The sequence below is a fragment of the Lissotriton vulgaris genome, chromosome 1_1 (assembly GCF_964263255.1).
Source record: "Lissotriton vulgaris chromosome 1_1, aLisVul1.2, whole genome shotgun sequence".
Taxonomy (NCBI): domain Eukaryota; kingdom Metazoa; phylum Chordata; class Amphibia; order Caudata; family Salamandridae; genus Lissotriton; species Lissotriton vulgaris.
In genome coordinates this window covers 1,761,330,981-1,761,350,504 of record NC_141685.1, presented here as the reverse complement: position 1 = coordinate 1,761,350,504, position 19,524 = coordinate 1,761,330,981, and the positions used below count along the sequence as shown (strand labels likewise).

The following is a 19,524-nucleotide window of genomic DNA, read 5'->3' as shown; positions in this document are numbered from 1 at the left end:
ATGATTGTGTACATGTCAGCTATGTGGAAGAGTATTATGTATATATACATATATATATATATATATATATATATATATATATATATATATATATATATATATATATATATATATATATATATATATATATATATATATATATATATATATATATATATATAATTGTCAATGTTCCTTATAATACGGTTGGAAACATTACAACCAACCGATTATGATGCTTGCGGTCGGAAGGGGAACTGTTCGGTCATACTGAATTGGTTCTGACCGGCACTCAGAGAATCAGGAGTCTGTAGGAGAAAATTCATACAGCTGTATGGACAGCGATTCTGACCGACAGCCGTTCCGACTCGGTCAGTCCGTCATGAAAAGGCTGTTGGAAACTGACTTTGGGGACCACTAGCAAGCCTCCCTTCATCCTGAGTCCTCCGGTTTGGGGTTGAGGCGGTACCCCTTTGTAAAACCATGCACAGTGTGGCAGGCACCATGGGGTGCCCGCAACAGGGTGCAAGGTTTTCCACAGTTACCCATTTTCCCCATGGAAATTGTGTTTGGAAGCATCATAATCGATCTGGCAGAATCGCCGACTACTGAGAACCTCAGGACACAAGTAGCCTTCATCCTCCAAACAGTGTGCCAGAAGCCGCGTTTGCAGTGTGGTGTAAAAGGGGTGTGGCCTCAGAACACCTCTCTTCAATGCAGCTCTGTGGCACTAATTCGGCCTTTATAGTTAGAAGAACTAACTAGAACTCGCGTCCCCGCGATGCACTGCTGATGATGTCACATATTACATCACTCATGACATGGTCAGTGACATCACTGATGACATCACTGATGACATCTCAAATGACATCACTCATGACATCCCTGATGACATCATCCAGTGAATGTGTGTTTTTGTAAAGTTTAAATATGTTACATATATATATATATATATATATATATATTCACTGAAAAACCATAGGTTTCACACCAGTTATAGTTAGCTGGACATTTTACTGACATAAAACCATTGAAATTCCCACGTTATAGTTAGTTGGATTCACTATAACTTGCGCGCCTGCAATGCACTGCTGATGACGTCACATATTACATCACTCATGACATGGTAAGTGACATCACTCATGACATCACTGATGACACCATCCTTGTGACAGAGTGACAGACCTCCTTTCAGTGTAATGTAACCCTTGAAACACATATTCAAAAAAAAACTAACATTTTCAAAAAAATGGACATACCCATACCAGTTACAACAACCAATTCAGTAATTTCACCATCTATGTACACTTCCACTCATTCACCAACAGTTCTATATAGCCATTCATACATATACTCACTCATCATATGTAGTGATACACCTATACATCCTGTTACACACCGACAGTCATTCAAAAGTTACTCACACACATACTCACACATGCAAATAAACTATTGAACATCCATTTATTTGCATATACAACTATACATACACTACCGCTGTTCTCAGGACACCCCCGCGCTGCACGGCCACCAGCTGTGTGTGTGCCCCCTGCCTCGCTGCTGCCCGCAGCCTCGCTGTGACTGCCTCTGTGCTCCCTGCCCCTCCACCGCATTTTGGGTGCGTGTGCTTTTGCCTCTTACAGTATTTAACCCTGATTTTGTTTTGTAATTGTTTACTTCCTCATGCGTGTGTTTTTGCCTCTTACTGCATTTAAGCTTGATTTTGTTCTGTATTTGTTTACTTCCTCTTAGTATATCGTCACGTCCCCTGCACGCTGCCGTGTAGGCTTCATTGTTGTTTCAGCCCCCTGTGCCCGCCCTGCTCCCGGCTTCCCGCCGCCGTCCTCACGGCCACGCCCCCTTTCTGTTCTGTGCCCTCCCCGCTCCCACCTCCCTGCTGCTTCTCCCTCCCTCCCACTTGGCCATAAATGGCGACAGCGCAGCGCAGGTGAGTGTAACCTGTTCTCAGGACACCCCCGTGCTGCACGGCCACCAGCTGTGTGTGTGCCCCCTGCCTCGCTGCTGCCCGCAGCCTCGCTGTGACTGCCTCTGTGCTCCCTGCCCCTCCGCCGCATTTTGCGTGCGTGTGCTTTTGCCTCTTACAGTATTTAACCCTAAATTTGTTTTGTAATTGTTTACTTCCTCGTGCGTGTGTTTTTGCCTCTTACTGCATTTAACCTTGATTTCGTTCTGTATTTGTTTACTTCCTCTTAGTATATCGTCACGTCCCCTGCACACTGCCGTGTAGGCTTCATTGTTGTTTCAGCCCCCTGTGCCCGCCCCACTCCCGGCTTCCCGCCGCCGTCCTCACGGCCATGCCCCCTTTCTGTTCTGTGCCCTCCCCGCTCCCGCCTCCCAGCTGCTCCTCCCTCCCTCCCACTTCGCCATAAATGGCGACCGCGCGTACGCGCAGCGGGCACGCCGATTGTGCGCCGAAGGCGCGCCAAAGGTAAGCCCGCCTGCGCCCGTCCGCGCCTGGACCGCGCCCAGCGCCAGAACCCCTGGCCCCCACCGACGCAAGACGACCCAACAGACCTACGACGCTGCCGCCCTCAACGCACTCAATGCCGGCCGTAACCCCGCCTGCTGCCGGGACGCCCTGAAACGCTTCCACGGACCCTTCTCCTGCACAACCTGCAAGTTCACCTGCCTCCGAACATGCACCGCGTCCGCCAAGCCAAACCCCAGCAGCGACCTCAAGTGCATCCTGCTCAACACCAGCTCCGTCCACAGACACGCCATCGAACTCTGGAACCTGCTCGACACAACATCACCAGACGTCGCGTTCCTCACTGAAACATGGATGAACGCCTCCTCAGCCCCCGACATCGCCATCGCCATCCTAGATGGATACAAGATCATCAGAAGGGACCGCGTCAACCAAACCGGAGGAGGCATCGCCATCGTCCACAAGAACACCATCCGCATCACGACCAACGCCAACAACACCTACACCGCCGCCGAACACCTCCACTTCCAGATTCACACCGACCCAAAGACAACCCTCAGAGGCACCCTCATCTACAGACCCCCGGGACCACGCACACAATTCAGCGAAGACATCACGGACTTCATCAGCCCACACGCCCTCCCCTCCGCCGACTACATCCTCCTAGGGGACCTCAACTTCCACCTGGAGAACAACAAGGACCGCAACACCGTCACCCTGCTGGACAACCTCGCCAACCTCGGACTCAAGCAACTGGTCAACACCCCCACCCACTACGGCAGCCACACGCTTGACCCTGTCTTCTCATCCAGTAAGCACATCGCCTTCAGCCACTCCACCGGACTTTACTGGACGGACCACAGCTGCGTCCACTTCAGCTTCAGAAAAACCACTACCCACCACCACCCGCAACAGGTTCCTCACTGAAGCTGGAGCAAGATCACCGCCGACCAGCTCACCGCCTCCCTCAGCCAGAACCCACCTGCCAGCACACCGGACCCCAACGAAGCAGCCCGCAACTTCAGGCAGTGGCTGACCGCCTGCGCCGACGACCTTGAACCACTGAAGAACCCTCCCAGCAAACCCAGAAGCAAGAAGGCCCCCTGGTTCACCGACGAACTCAAGGACTCCAAGAATACCTGCCGCACCCTCGAGAAAGTCTGGCTCCTCGACCGGACCACTGACAACATGACCGCCCTCAAACACGCGACCCGCAAGCACCACCAGCTCATCCGCACCACCAAGAAGAAATCTCTGAAGGATCGACTGGACAACAACGCCCACGACAGCAAGGAACTCTTCAGCATCGTCAAGGAGTTCTCCAACCCCAGCACCGGCAACAACGACATCACCCCTTCAAAAGATCTCTGCGACTCCCTCGCCTCGTTCTTCCACCGCAAGATTGCCGACATCCACAACAGCTTCGGCACACCATCCTCGCACCCAACCGTCGGACCAACGCACCCCACGCCACCCTCCGCACCTGGACCGCAGTGACCACCGAAGACACAGCCCGCAGGATGAACACCATCCACTCCGGATCTCCGACAGCCCCCTGTCCCCACCACGTCTTCAACAAGGCTGACTCCACCATTGCACCCCAATTCCGAGACGTCATCAACACCTTCTTCGACACCGCCACCTTCCTGGAGAGCTGGAAGCACACCAAGCTCAGCGCCCTACTGAAGAAACCAACAGCGGACCCCACCGACCTCAAAAACCTCTGCCCCCATCTCGCTTCTTCCTTTTCCTGCCAAAGTCATCGAGAAGATCACCAACAGACAGCTTGCCGCCTTCCTCGAGACGAATGGATCCCTCGACCCCTCGCAGTCCGGTTTCAGAGCCAACCACAGCACCGAGACGGCCCTCATCGCAGCCACCGATGACATCCGAGCCCTTCTCGACAACGGGGAAACAGCGGCACTCATCCTCCTGGACCTCTCCGCCGCGTTTGACACTGTCTGCCACCGCACCCTAGTCCAACGCCTCAGCAACACCGGCATCCAAGAGAAGGCATTGAAGTGGATCATCTTGTTCCTCGCTGGAAGAACACAGAGAGTCCGCCTCCCCCCGTTTTGCTCCGAGGCCACCGAAGTCATCTGCGGCGTCCCGCAAGGATCATCACTCCGCCCCACCCTCTTCAATGTCTACATGAGACCTCTCGCAGCCATCGCTCGCCAACACAACCTCAACATCATCTCCTACGCCGACGACACCCAGCTGATCCTTTCCCTCACCAGAGATGCCGACACCGCCAGAACCAGCCTTCACTAAGGGATGAAAGACGTCGTCGAGTGGATGAAGAACAGCCGCTTGAAACTGAACTCAGACAAGACGGAAGTCCTCATCCTCGGACCATCACCCTCCGCCTGGGACGACTCCTGGTGGCCCCCAGCCCTGGGCACCGCCCCCAAGCCGACAGACCACGCACGCAACCTGGGCTTCATCCTGGACTCCTCCCTCTCGATGACCAGACAAGTCAAGTCAAGTCAAGTCAAGTCAAAAGATCTTTATTCGGAGTAGATACATCCATAAAAGTACAATATACATTAAATATAATCATAGTTAAAACAACAGGTACATCATATTAGTGCAATTAATAAGACCCGGTAATGGTTGGTACAAAAGGTATATAAAAGTTAAAAATATCATTTCATATAGAAGAGAGCCTCCACATGTCCAATCGTTAACATACAGCCATCAAAATGTGCAAAAAAGAAATTGTGCAAAGAATACAATTATACTGATTTCATCAACGTGAATCCATAATAGCACGGGAACGAACAGCAGCTTTAAGAAAGCTGCTTGCACAGAATATCTCCTCATCCGAACTTAACATTCGAAAAGTTTTTAATGCCAGATTGAAGTCTCTAAGTTCATGTCTACGACAATACGGCATTAAGTATCGAGAGGTGTACAGCCTATAAAAACCACAAAAAAAGAAGAAATGTACCAAGCTTTGTTTGCCACCCGCCATACAAGGGCAATCCAGCTTATTGAGATGTTTGTTATATCCCAGAGGAAAGTTTAACAGATTCACAATACTACCGTCCCGAAACCGGAACAGAAGGCTCCTATTCCATCTACCTAATATAGTAAGCAGATATCTCTGTGGTGACACTGATGAGCCAACATTGGGGTCGAGAAGGGTAGAGCACTTGATGGCTTAAGATATTCAGATCTTGCCCGTTCCATGCCATAAAGGTTGTACAAGGCCCCTTAAATTTTATTCTTATGGGAGTGGTCTATGGTGTTAGGAGAAGTAAATAAAGAGCCATGCCCCACACTTGTCAAACTTTTCTCAACCGCATTCAGCCTTGGAATATGGTGGGACCTATCACTTTGTAGGCAGTCAGATAGTATGCTGCGTGTTAGGGTGGCCGAGGGGTTCAGCCAGATTTTTAGCCAAAAAAGAGCTGGTTTTGAACGGATGAAGTCTTCTATGTATATCGTCACATCCCCTGCACGCTATCAACGCCATCTCCTCTTCATGCTTTCACACCCTCCGCATGCTCCCCAAGATCTTCCGATGGATCCCGATCGAGACCAGGAAGACGGTCACCCAGGCCCTCGTCACCAGCCGACTGGACTACGGAAACACCCTCAGCACTGGAACCACAGCCAAGCTACAGAAAAGACTACAACGCATCCAGAACGCCTCCGACCAACTCATTCTGGACATCCCTCGACGCAGCCACTTCTCCGGCCACCTGAGGAACCTGCACTGGCTCCCCGTCAACAAGAGGATCACGTTCAGGCTCCTCACCCACGCACACAAGTCTCTCCACAACCTGGGCCCCAAGTACCTCAACGACTGCCTGACCTTCCACACGCCCACACACCAGCTACGATCCGCTAGCCTCGCCCTCGCCGCCGTACCACACATCCGAAGAGCCACCGCCGGAGGCAGATCCTTCTCCTACCTGGCGGCCAAGACATGGAACTCCCTCCCCATCCACCTTCGGCTGACCCAGGACCACCTCGCCTTCAGGAGACAACTCAAGACCTGGCTGTTCGAGCAGTAGCGACCCCCTTCCCCCAAGCGCCTTGAGACCCTTCCGGGTGAGTAGCGCACTATACAAGTGTTATGATTGATTGATTGATTGACCACCTTACTTCTAAGGAAACTTACACATACTTACTCTCTTAAACAAACACTTATAGAAACACATACTTATTTAAACAGGAACTCTTACAATCTCTCACTCTCACATATACTCACTTATATACATCGATACTCACATATACTAGATTAAAACACATACAAACAGTGAGTCAGTCATTGATGCATCTATGTGCTACGTAATACCCCCACCAAACCATACAGACACTCATACTGATACTAAAAAAAATCTAATAACCCATATACACACACATGTAGGTATTCACCAACCCATGCAGCCACTTATACACAAAGTGAAACACTGATACATATATTTAAATATTTAAACATGTCTCGCTAATATATGTATTCACTAAGATACACTTAATAGGCCAGTTAACCAATCAATTTTTTTTTAAAAGACATCCATTTAGACATTTATTTAAACATTTATTCTTCCATCGAACTTTACATATACATATATAAAACATATTTATTTTTCAGAAAGACACACATTCACTGGATGGTGTCATCAGTGATGTCATGAGTCATGAGTCATGTGAAATCTAACGGCTCAAAAGAATCTGTAGTTCCACTAGCGAATTTGAGAAATGTGTGAGGGAGTTAGGAGGTCGGCTGAAAACCAGAGGGTATTCTGACTCCATGTTTGATCAGGCACTGGCCAAAGCTAATTTAAGAACTAGGGCAAGTCTTTTTCCAACTGACACATCCAGCAGCCATGTCATTGAATCTAATCCTGCTGTGGACAAGGAACAAAATGATTGTCTAAGATTTATCATTGCCTTCAGCAATCAGGAAACGAAGATCAGAAACATTATCAAAAGAAACTCGCCTATTGTTCTTACAGATAACATACTAGGCTTCATGTTACCCAACAAACCACTGGTCACTTTCCGTAGAGCTCGAAGTATGGGGGCCTTTCTAGATCAGAGTAGCCCAGAATTGAAACAAAAAGCAACATGGCTGCAACCTGCAGCTGGGTTTCGCAAATGCTCAAACTGCAGAGCGTGCAAATTTGGGATAAACAAAACGCATTATTGCACCACCTTCAGTCCCACCGAAATCCCTTTATTGGCAACCACACTTGTAAGACAGAATTCGCTGTGTATGTCCTGACGTACACCTGTGGCCTTAATTACATAGGCAGTACCAAACTACAGGTGCGCGTCAGGATCTTACAACATCTTCGAGCTATTTTACACAGCGATCCTGCTTACCCAGTGGCACGCCATTTTCTGAAAAAACACAACAAAGATGTGGGCTTCCTGACTTACTATGTGGTGCTAAACTACATAGGGGAGGCAATAGGGAGCTCCGGTTGAGACAACTGGAGTCTAGCATGATCCTTAAGTTTGGTAGCAAATGGCCGAATGGCCTGAATAAAACCGAGGACATGCACAATTTTCTGTAAATACATCCCTAATTTGGCTCCCTTATTTTAAACCCATAGTTACCTCTTTCTACCTTGCAGCATGCTCCCATCTGAAAGTCTTTCTTAAAATTCTGTCTCATACTTCAATTCCGTGCCCTACACCCGCAAGCAGTCAGGTTCCCTGTTGCCTGTTGGGATGCTTTATTTTAAGTAGGGCTCTCTTGCCTTGAAGCTTGATATTGTAGTTTTTAATGAATAGTCAGGTTCCCTGTTATCCATTGCCTTGTATATATCAGTTCCCCAGCCTCCCCACTTTAACATTTTTAATATCCTGTTTTTCCCCATTGATCCTTTTAGCACTTTTTTATACACAGGGTGTTTTCATCATTTGTGAATATGATAAATTACCAAAAAGTATGAAATGTTTTAAATTGCTTTTTATTGACAAAATAAGGCTTTGTCCTAATTGTAATGATGGCAATATTTAATCATGAATATACAGGTTGTTTTATCATACACTTCAGCACTTTATACCCTATCTTTGTTGCACTTTTTACATAGATTTTTGCACTTCAGGCACCGATTTTATGTCACTGTTAGTAGCCCTTCAATATATACCTGCCTTTCTATATTCCAGCGACAAACTCTTTTGTATTAAAAAAACAACATGCTTTCTTTCAGAATTATACAGAAATGTGTTGTCCCAGTTTTTCTAAGGATTTATCCATCTAAATTATATCTTGTTTTAATGGGAATGGTTCTTACTTTTGTATGTCATATGTGATTTATTTATAATCCAAAATGTCTATTTATACAAAGGTTACAATTACACAGTATGTTGTCTATTTCCATGGTCACATGATCAACCTAGAGGCTGGATGTAGGCGGGTCACTAGAATTAAAAAATCCAAAAAGTAACATTCAGTCTCTGCATGTGAACAAGGGCTTGCTTAGCCCGAAACGCGTCTTGCTTTACCAACTGAAACTGAGATAAAGAAACCTGTAAACCGAACTGGTGGTCCGTCTCCTGCTTCGCTGATCCGAGGAGGATTGGAGGTTGCGTCTTGGAGTTTTTCTGCATATATATATATATATATATATATATATATATATATATATGTATATATATATATATATATATATATATATATATATATATATATATATATATATATATATATATATATATATATATATATATATATATATATATATATATATATATATATATATATATATATATATATATATATACTACTATTATAAAGAGAGAACTTGCACCTTTTGGCAAGGTAAACTCGGGAACCACAGCACCAATCCACACACCCAATACATTTTTGTAATCCTCAGGGTGTGTAGATGGACATAGGCTCCATAAAATAAAATAAAAACGTAAATTAAAAAATTAAAATTTAAAAACAAAGTAGTCCCTTGCAACTAGCGCCGGCCGCGACGTCTGCGTGAGGGGAGGAGTGGCCGGCGTTCACCTGAACCAGGAAGAGCAGCGCGACGTCTGAGTGAGGGGAGGAGCGGCGAGAAGCAGAACCAGGAAGAGCCGGAGGACAACAGCGCCGTTATGAAAGAACCGGAGGAGCCGGCGGGAAGCGGAGGAGCAGTTAGAGGTACGTTGCGGCTGCACCGCCGTGTTGCTGAAGTCTGGGCGGGAGGCGGGGGGCGGGAGGGAGTCGGCGGGTGCACCGCCGTGTTGCTGAAGTCTGTGCGGGAGGCGGGGGCGGGAGGGAGTCGGCGGGTGCACCGCCTTGTTGCTGAAGTCCAGGGCGGGAGGCGGGAGGCGGGGGGCGGGAGGGAGTTCTGCCCTGGGATAATGCAGCCCGTAGCCCCCTTCTGCCCCAGGCAACGCTGGGGCGGGCTGCTAGTATATATATATATATATATATATATATATATATATATATATGATTCAGTGTAAACTAAAGACTTACACTCACGGGGGTCAAATCCAGCCGGATTTTATTGCACACAAGTTTAAGGATAAAGACGCATTTCGGCGGTACGCCTTCGTCAGTTACAGGCGGCCGCCGATATGCTGCATACATATACACAAAGCTACTCACTAATTCTCGCGGGAATTGTCTCACAAAGACGCCATTTTTAAATCAGGCAATTTCACTGGCGTGTGTTATTAAATACAAAATCAATCGAAATCTGTATACCATACAAACATGTGGTGGGGTAAATCAAATCTGACAGGAATGGTTAGAAGCAAATCGGCAAAGGCAATGAAATGTGTAATTTGGATAAATCAAATGTGATGGCCATGAAAAACAAACAATATATTACGTATAGATACGAAAATCGTATGTTTTCAGATGATAATTATACTTCTATTTACACAAAGTGAAATAAAGCCCTGAATGGTCAAATTCATAGATCTATCCAAAAAAACAGAAGTATCATACACAATACAATCTCTTTTAAGTCTAACAAACCCTAGCTTACCCCAACTAAAAAGGTGATATGTACAGTTGAATATGTGCAATATATACAGAATTCTTAATCAATGTGAATAAAGATTATTGTTCAGTATATCTAATGAGTTCAAATTCCCAAAGTGAGGCTTATGTGAACAAATATATCAGTGAATATCTACAATTCTATACAGTATTTACAGGTGTACCTTCAACTCCTCTCCCATGTTCAGACCCAAAGGAGTCTTGGTGGCTAGATCAATTATGTAGCGAGACTCTAGTCTCCAGAGTCGTTTTTCTCGATCCCCTCCCCTACAGTCTGCAGCAACATGATCTAAACAAAAGTAGCTCAGAAGTTTGCGATTACTATTGTGGTATGTGTGAAAATGGCGGGCCACGGGGTAACTGCTATCATTGTTTTGAATCGCTCTTTGGTGTTCTAAAATGCGAATCTTGGCTTGATGTTTCGTGCTGCCTATATATTTGAGGCCACATGGGCAACTCAAACAATAAACAACATACGGTGTCAGACAATTCATGACTTTCTTAATCATGACAGGATCACTTTTGCCAGGTACCTGATAGTTGTTAACTTTCTTACTATCAGCACAAGCCTTGCATTTGTTACAAGGGTAGAAGCCTTTCAGACCTTGGATCCCCTGCTGACTGGTGCTAGATGGCTCTGTACTAGCAGATCTTTTATTGATCTCGTCTTGCGAAAGGTTATGGATGGTTGCGCAGGTATGTCTTTGCTGATGATCGGGTCAGACTTTAGGATTTTCCAATTGGAAAAAATTATTTTCTTCAGGTTTTTAGCAGCGTTGGAAAAATTTGTGATAAGCCTGAGATTTGTGTCGGTGACAGTTTTATTCTTTGGTGTATCCTTAATGAGATCTATTCTAGCTCTGTTCTGCGCTTTTTTCCAAGCCTCTCCTAAGACCCTTGTTTTATATCCTCGTTGTTTGAATCTACTGAGGCTCTCTGCACTGGCTTGACAAAATCATCTGTTCTGGAACAGTTGCGCTTAATGTGCAAGAGTTTCCCATAGGGGATACTATTCTTGAGGCTTGTGGGGTGACTACTACGTGCATGAAGCACTGAGTTTCCCGCAGTTGGCTTTCTGTAAAGTGATGTATGTAATTTGTTTTCACTGACAAACACGTTAACGTCAAGATAGGTTACCTCAGTCTCGCTAATTTCTCCAGAGAATCTTAGATTTAGGTCGTTGTTATTGAGATATTTGATATACTCCTCAACTGACTTTTTATCCCCTTTCCAGACCAAAAAGAGGTCGTCAATATAACGCCTCCAGATTATGGTCTTATCGACCCAATGGTCACAGGAGTCAGACCATGCTGCCCGCTTCTCCCACCAGCCAACAAATACATTCGCATAGCTGGGGGCAAAACAGGCTCCCATGGCAGTCCCCCGTCGTTGGCTATATAGTTGCTCCTGAAAGGTAAAAATGTTGTTAAACAAACAAAATTGTAAAAATTCAATGAGCATCTCACTATGTTCTCTGAGTTCGTATGGTCTCTGCAACAAAGTCTGAGTGATAGCATCTATACCTTGTTCATGGGAAATGCTGGTATATAAACTAGCTATATCCAGAGTCACCATTAAGAAATCTGGATCCATGGACTTCCCTCAATATAGCGTAGGAAGTCTTTGGTGTCTCTGGTGTAGCTAGTGAGTTCATCCACAAAGGGAAACAAATAAAAGTCTATGAATTTGGACATGTTTTCTAGCAATCCTCCAATCGAAGAAATTATGGGGCGTCCTGGGGGTTTCAACTGATCTTTATGCACCTTGGGAAGGTGGTAAAAGGTGGGTTACCTGGGTTGAGGAACCTGTAAGAATTGAAATTCCTCAATTGATAACATCCCTTTTTCGTGCCATTTACGTGTCAGTGCTTTATATTGCATGATGCTCTCCAGATAATCTTTCATGGAAATAGGAGAGTAATTGTCACGATTACTCAGTTGGAACAGAGCTTCTTTGCAATAATTTGATCTGGTCTGAAGCACCACGTTGCCGCCCTTGTCAGAGGGTTTGATTATTATATTGCGGTCCGCTTCCAAGTTTTTCAATGCATCCCTTTGTGCAATTGTCAGATTCCATTGTGGTTTGGTACTTTCCAATGGGTCCTCCCTCATTTTTTTAGGTCACATATGACACGTTCGTGAAACAAGTCAATCATATCCATAGTCGTTGGTGGAACGAATTTAGAAGTAGGTTTAAATGGGTTTGGTTGGCGTGTTAGAACAATGTTGGTGGAAGGAATAGATTGCAAGCATTCTTCTTGGCTTTCTGTTGTGCCTTCCACATTTAGGTCTTCCATAATGGCAAAAAGTTCCAGCTCTTTTTCATTGATAGTAGACTGGTTGGAATTTGTCATGTTCTCCATTCCATTGAGATTTTTTTAGTTTGAAGAATTTATGTAATTTAATTTTCCTAACCAGTTTAAAAATATCTATTCGTGTTTGCACGAATTCAAAATTACTGGTAGGGCAAAAGGTTAGTCCTAATTGTAGGACTGTTGTCTCAGCAGGTGTCAACGTTTTTGGAGTCAGGTTAATGATTGTCAAGTTCTCTGTTTCACTTGATATCATCAGTGGCATAGGAGTTACTGGGTTGGATTTTTCTTCTTTTTGTTGTAATTGTTTGCACCTCTTTTTGGACGGGTGCCTCCCACCTCTCCTTGTGCGCCTGTGGCTGATTCTGGTGGTCCCCCCTTCCCTCCCCTCAGCCACGCTAGCCTGACAAGTTCGATTTCCTCGCGAAAATGGGAGGTTGTAGGTAAACTTGATCCTGATGCTTCCGGTGCCTCGTTCTCTGAAAGCTGAGCACCTGATACCTCCGATTCCGAGGTTGCAGGTGTTATAATAGGTTGTTGTTGCTGTTTCAGACGATTTTTTCTTAGATCTCTCCTTGGAGCATTGTATTTACGAGCGAATGTCAAAGTTCTCCCTTGCTCATAATCTTGTGCGTCTCTTTCGAACTTTTGTTGTTTACGTTGCTTAATTTTGCCCTCATAGGATTCCAATCTTTTCTTCATTGCAGCTCTTAGGGCATCGTGTTCATCTTTCTCTCCTTCTTCAGCAATTTTTGCTTCAAAGTCACTGATCTGGTCTAAAGTTTCTTGGCAGTCAATCCACGCAAATTTAACTAGGATGACCAATAGACCTTTAGAGGAAGCTGCAGTGTATTCTGCCCATTCGTCCAGCAACTTTGGATTCGGGTTCTTGTATGCCGGGATAGTGTATATTCTCAATCCCCTGGGCACCCGATTAACATCTATGTAGTGTTGAAGCGATGTCGCCTCCCACCACTCATTCGTACAGCCTTTCCAATGTAAGATATTTAGCTTTGAGTCCTTGAAGGGGCTGGGTTGAAGTCCCCGAGTCTACTGTTGGACGAGCATCAGTTCTCGTCTTAAATATGTTTGAAGCAGCGTCTCGGCGGTCCGCCTCACTGTACATTGGATTCAGTCGAGCAAAGAATTCTCAGTTGTGCGTTCCCCCCTCGCTGTGCTGAGGTATTGGGTTTTTCAGAACCGGTACTGATCCGGTAACCCAGCGGTGCCAGGGACAACACCCAAAGACCTCGAGTACTTTCCTGATTCAGACACAGAAACCAGAGTCTTCTAGGTGAAGTCAAGATCGAGTTTATTGGCTGCAACCAAGTAACACGCGTCCTAGAAGTACAACAGCACGGTGTGTATATTCTCAGGAGACTGCTCAACATTACAGAGCCAGGCTTCTCTTTTTATACAAAATATTAAGCTTCAGGCAAGCATTCTTATATTTACAGTGCAAACATTCTTAGATTTACAGTGGGCTATTCACATATTTTTACTACAAAGAAAAGGCAGAGTCATGATGACAAGTCCACATTCCAGTTCGTCCAGCCCACAGCAAATTACCCGGCAAGGCCCAACATTTTCATCAGATATCGGTATACCCCCAATAAAACCGGGCTCCTCCTCATCATAAAGGAAAGGAAGAGAAAAGAGCAGGGACAGGTGTGAGCAAGATTTGGGTGGGGTGTGTGTGCGATGGGAACAGTTTATGGCTTGTTGTGCTTTGATGCTATCTTGTTCGGCCACTGGGAGCGGGACTGATCGAACAGGTTTGGCATGGGGCAATGGTTCCAGCTTGCCCAGGTCACAGAAAAGTCAACTAAGGTGTATGTGTCCTTTGATATCGAATTCAGCTGTAGTTACAAGCCCATGTGAAAGGCAACTCACAAAATGGCCGTCAAGCGTAAAATTGAACCCACGGGTTCAAAAACGAAAATGACGATTTTGAGGTGAAACCGTTACTCGATTATGACGAAAATGCTTGTGCATAATGTACTAGTCATTATCGGTCTTTTGATATAAAAATCGTCATGCTACCACAAAGTTTGTTACACGAGTCCAGAATTTTTCAGAACTACAAACCCTCCTTTTACCCTTACATAGGCAATTTAACCTAATCTCATGCTAATCTGAGTCCAGGTCTATATTCCTAAAGTCATTGAGATGTTGCTGAAACATCATTCTGGTACTTAGTTTGTCTTTTGACACAGGCTTCCTTACACATGATGTAGCACAGAGGCTACATATTGCAGGAGCAGACTGCACGCACAGACAGAACAGGAAAAGAATGACCATCAGAATTTTCCATCCCCAGCCGGATACCAGTTCCCAGAACCATCCCACTAAAGACCAATCTCCTTTATCCACATGAATAGATTCGGAAATCTTATGTAATTTGGAGATGGCCTGGTACACTGTTGGGGCGTTATCTGGAATGAAAACACAGCAACTCGATTGAATCAATTTACATACCCCACCTCGGTCTGCAAGTATGACATCTAATGCGACCCTGTTCTGAAGGGTCATAAGACGGTCCGACTGGAGCTCAGCAGTCAAGTTACTGAGGGCACCTGCAGTTTCAATTACGGTGGATTTAACCACCCTTGCTAATTGCCTTATGTTTCTGCTGTTAACCATCGGTCCCCAGAACGGCAGAAAACCCTTTACGAAATCCCCAAATTCTTGTCCTGCAGTGTCTTCATTACTCAAGACACCTCTAACTATCCTTGTCTTATGGTAATCTGCCGCTGCTGTGTAGGTGGGAGGCAACAGGAACGAAACAAAACATGTGCCCGAAAAGTCAGGGGGCAACCATGTATAGACTCTATCATGGCAGATGAAATAGGTACCCTTAGCTGCTAAAAACGAAGGGGAAGTCTGAGATGCAAAAACATACGTTTCAGTACAGACACTCTTCCCTAACTGAGCTCTGGGATTCTTGCCAGTACCTTGCAGACACAGATGACCCTGATGGGGTACAATCCAAATCGGGGAAGATCTCTTAGCTTGCTGTTTCTCACTCAGAGTAGCTCCATATCTAGTCACGTTCCATCCTATTTATACTAGTGTCTCATCTCTTGGAATAGTCTCATAGGAAATATCTTCCTTAATCATATCTACTATACCCTTAACTAGAGCACTATTCTTATGATTGTCTGTTACAGAACGTAGGGGGTAGACTTCATGTGCATAAATGAACATCGTTCTGTATGCCCACACAGAACCATTGTGGCTGAATGGCAGGACCAAGTAAGGGATACCTTTATCCGTTGTGTGGGGCATAAGACCACACACCCAACAGTTAGTTGTGTTCATTACTAGTTGGTGTTGGTGCAAGAGCTGAATGAAGGAGTTATTAATGAACTCTAATCTCCTAGCTGACTCATGTTCAGGAAGGGGTTGAAAAGAATGTGAAGAAACAGTAGGAGGAGGTACGGGCGATGTAGTGGGAGCAGATGTCGCTTGTAAAGAAAATAATACATATCCTACTAAAAACATTATTGCGCTGAATAACAGGAAACTGCATAATAATAAAAAATGTTTCTTTGTCATTAATCCACATATTCTGGCCTTAAAGTTCACAGTTTTGGCAGGTCTCTCCATCTTGAAAAACTCCATCCTCTCTACAATGCTGCCCGCGATGGGAGGTTGATTCTGCTAAGGAATGCTTCTGTTGATCCAGGGCAACTCCCTTAGACCAACCAGAACTGCCGACCTAACGTCGTCAGTTGCACCCCAAAGACTTTGTGCAATCGCGGCCCTAGCAGCGGAACCGGGATGGCGGTTCGAAAAACAAAAATAAGCAAGTTCCTCAGATGGGAGAGCTGCGCTTTCAAAAATAGTACTTGGGAGAAAAACTTTTATTAGTTCACTTTTAATAGTTCGTATTTCTTGGCCTTAGATTATACCGTTGTTTTACTGGTATTGTATGGTCTTGAAACAAGACTTCAGGTTCTGCAGTGTCCAATCGGGCTGACGGTGGTACAGCTGGTTGCAAAATATTGTCACTCTCTTGTTCAGTAATTGTTCCTTTTACACGAGCATCACTGAAAGGCAGAAACCGTGGCACAGATTCAGTCTCTGAGTCGGCGACACCCTCCTGGACCCACCGGTGATAGGGCAGAGGCAGGGGGATCCGTTTACAGTGGATCCCGTGGATCCAGTTCTTCTTTCCTTCCACTCGGACAGCTGATCTTGTGGAAAGAAGGACGAGATGTGGGCCAGTCCACCTGGGCTGGTCGTTCTTTGTTCGCTGAAAGTTCTTTACCAGCACCCAGGATCCAGGATCGATTTGATGGCCTGGAGTTTCAGAGGCCAGAGGCAGAGAGTCATGGACCTGTTGGTGTAAAACACGCAATTTAGCCATCAATTCGTACAAATAGTCAAGCAAAACAGGGTGTTTAATTTCACTGAACTTGGTGGGTCTTGGCACCCCCCCATATGTTGGCCGGACGGCCGAAGACAATTTCATAGGGACTAAGTTTCTCTCTTGAATGCACAGTCATTCTGGTGGATAGGAGTGCTAAGGGCAGAGCGTCAGGCCATTTAAGACCAGTGCTCGCTTGAATCTTGGCTAGTTTTAACTTTAGTGTGCCATTATAACATTCTACTAGTCCAGATTGGGGGTGATTTGCAGCATGTAACTTCTGTCGAATGCCTAGCCCTTCACATACTTTCTTCATCACTTGACCCACAAATTCACTCCAATTGTCACTCCAAATCATTCTAGGCATTCCAAATCTAGGGAAAAACTCTTTCACAAGGGCTTTCGCTGTGGACAAGGCAGTATTATCCTTTAGGGGATATGCTTCTACCCATCTTGAGAAGGCACAGACAACAACGAGTACGTATTTTAAATTGTTGCACATCTCCATATGGATGAAATCTAGCTGCAAAACCTCAAACGGATACGTAGGAGGTGGAAAATGACCAGCTGGAGTTGGGGTTCCCCTACCAGGGTTGTGTTTCAGACACACCATGCAATTCTTGACCACATTCTCTGCACACTTAGGAATTCCAGCATTTTGCCATACTGGAGCCAACAACTTGCAAATCCCTTTCACGCTGATATGAGCCATTCCATGAGCCATTGTAACCACTGTAAGCACGTACGCATCGGGTAGCAACCATCTCTGAGGCTCTGACAATTCAACCCAACAACCATTTGCATCCATTCTACCCGTACTTTCTCTCCACATGTTCAACTCTTGCTCTGTGGCCTCAGATTGGATCGATTTCACACTTTCTACCGTGTCTTCACACATTCCAACATCACCAACCAATCTTGCAGAGCCTGCAACATACATTCTGCTCATCACATTCCTTGCTGTTTCTTTCGCGACTTCATCAGCAAATACATTTCCACGACCAACATCATCAGTCACCTTCTTGTGAGCACTACATTTTACCATCGTAACTTGTAGAGGCAAGGTCAGTGATTCAAGAAGCTCCTTCATCAACTGACCATGCTGGATCTTGGCTCCATGCAAAGTCAGAAACCCACGTTCTCGCCACAGATGTCCAAAACTATGAGCCCCACCAAATGCATACTGACTGTCAGTGTACGCATTCACTTCCATTCCTTTTGACAACACACACGCCCTTGTAAGTGCAATCAATTCTGCCGCTTGAGTTGAGTTATGTGGAATACGTGCAGCTTCAACGATTGTATGCAAAGTTGTGACAGCATATGCTGCAGTCGTGTCACCATTCGGGAGCTTGAAGCATGAACCATCGACCCATAAGGTACCATCGCATTCAACAAGAGGAGTATCTTGGAGGTCTATTCTCCCTTTCGTTTCTTCTTCTGTTCTAAGAAAACAATCATGCTGCTCTTCAGCATTTTCTGTCTCAACTGGAATTGGCAATAACGTGGCTGGGTTTAGTGTGCTGCATCTTTTGATGTGCACATGGCTCGCTAACAAAGTTAGTTCGTAACCAGACAATCAAGCACTAGTTAAATGCTGTGTCTTGGTTCTGTTCAATAACGTGTCCACTGCATGTGGAACCATGACCACTAACGTGTTATTCATTACTAAGCCAGCAGACTGTCGAATCGAAACAGCTGCTGCCGCTGTTGCTTTTAAACAACTTGGCAATGCTTTAGCTACTGGATCCAAAGTCGACGAAAAATATGCACATGGACGCTGCTTGTCTCCAAACAACTGTGTCAACACTGATAATGCACAACCTTCTTTCTCATTGACGTACAATGTAAAGGGCTTACTGTAGTTGGGGGTACCCAACACAGGAGCTGAACATAATGAATGCTGTGCGCAATTCAGAAAAACTTTTCTGACACTCTTCAAACCAAGGCACGGGATTGGGTGTATCTTTACACGTAAATGCCACCAAGGGTTTGGCCAGTAAAGAAAAATTTGGAATCCACTGTCTGCAGTACGATGTAATACCCAAGAAAGCACGCACTTCTCTCTGTGTTCTCGGCACACTTAATTTTGCTATTGCCTGAATTCTTTCTGGGGTCAGTTTCCTTCCCTCCTTCGATAAGAGATGACCTAAGTAGGTCACTTCTTGTCGGCAGTATTGTAATTTTGAGGGAGACACTTTGTGATGCAGATCACACAAATGATGCAATACAGACAACGTGGCTTCTTTACAGATTTTCTCAGAATCTGCAGCAACAAGCCAAAAATATCCCTACTCTCCTCAGCAATCGGGATGCTGAAGAAAGGATTCTTCAAGTCAATCACCGAAAACCATGTTGCAGAGGCTGGAATCATAGTCAAAAGGGCAGTAATGTCAGGAACAACTGGAAATTGTGGCACAACTATTTTATTGACCTCTCTAAGA

General features: G+C 45.4%; 1 pseudogene; it reads right to left on the bottom strand.

The window, feature by feature from the left end:
* Positions 1-12,978: 12,978 nt before the first annotated feature.
* On the bottom strand, positions 12,979-16,332 carry LOC147751174 (endogenous retrovirus group PABLB member 1 Env polyprotein-like; annotated as a pseudogene).
* Positions 16,333-19,524: the final 3,192 nt, after the last annotated feature.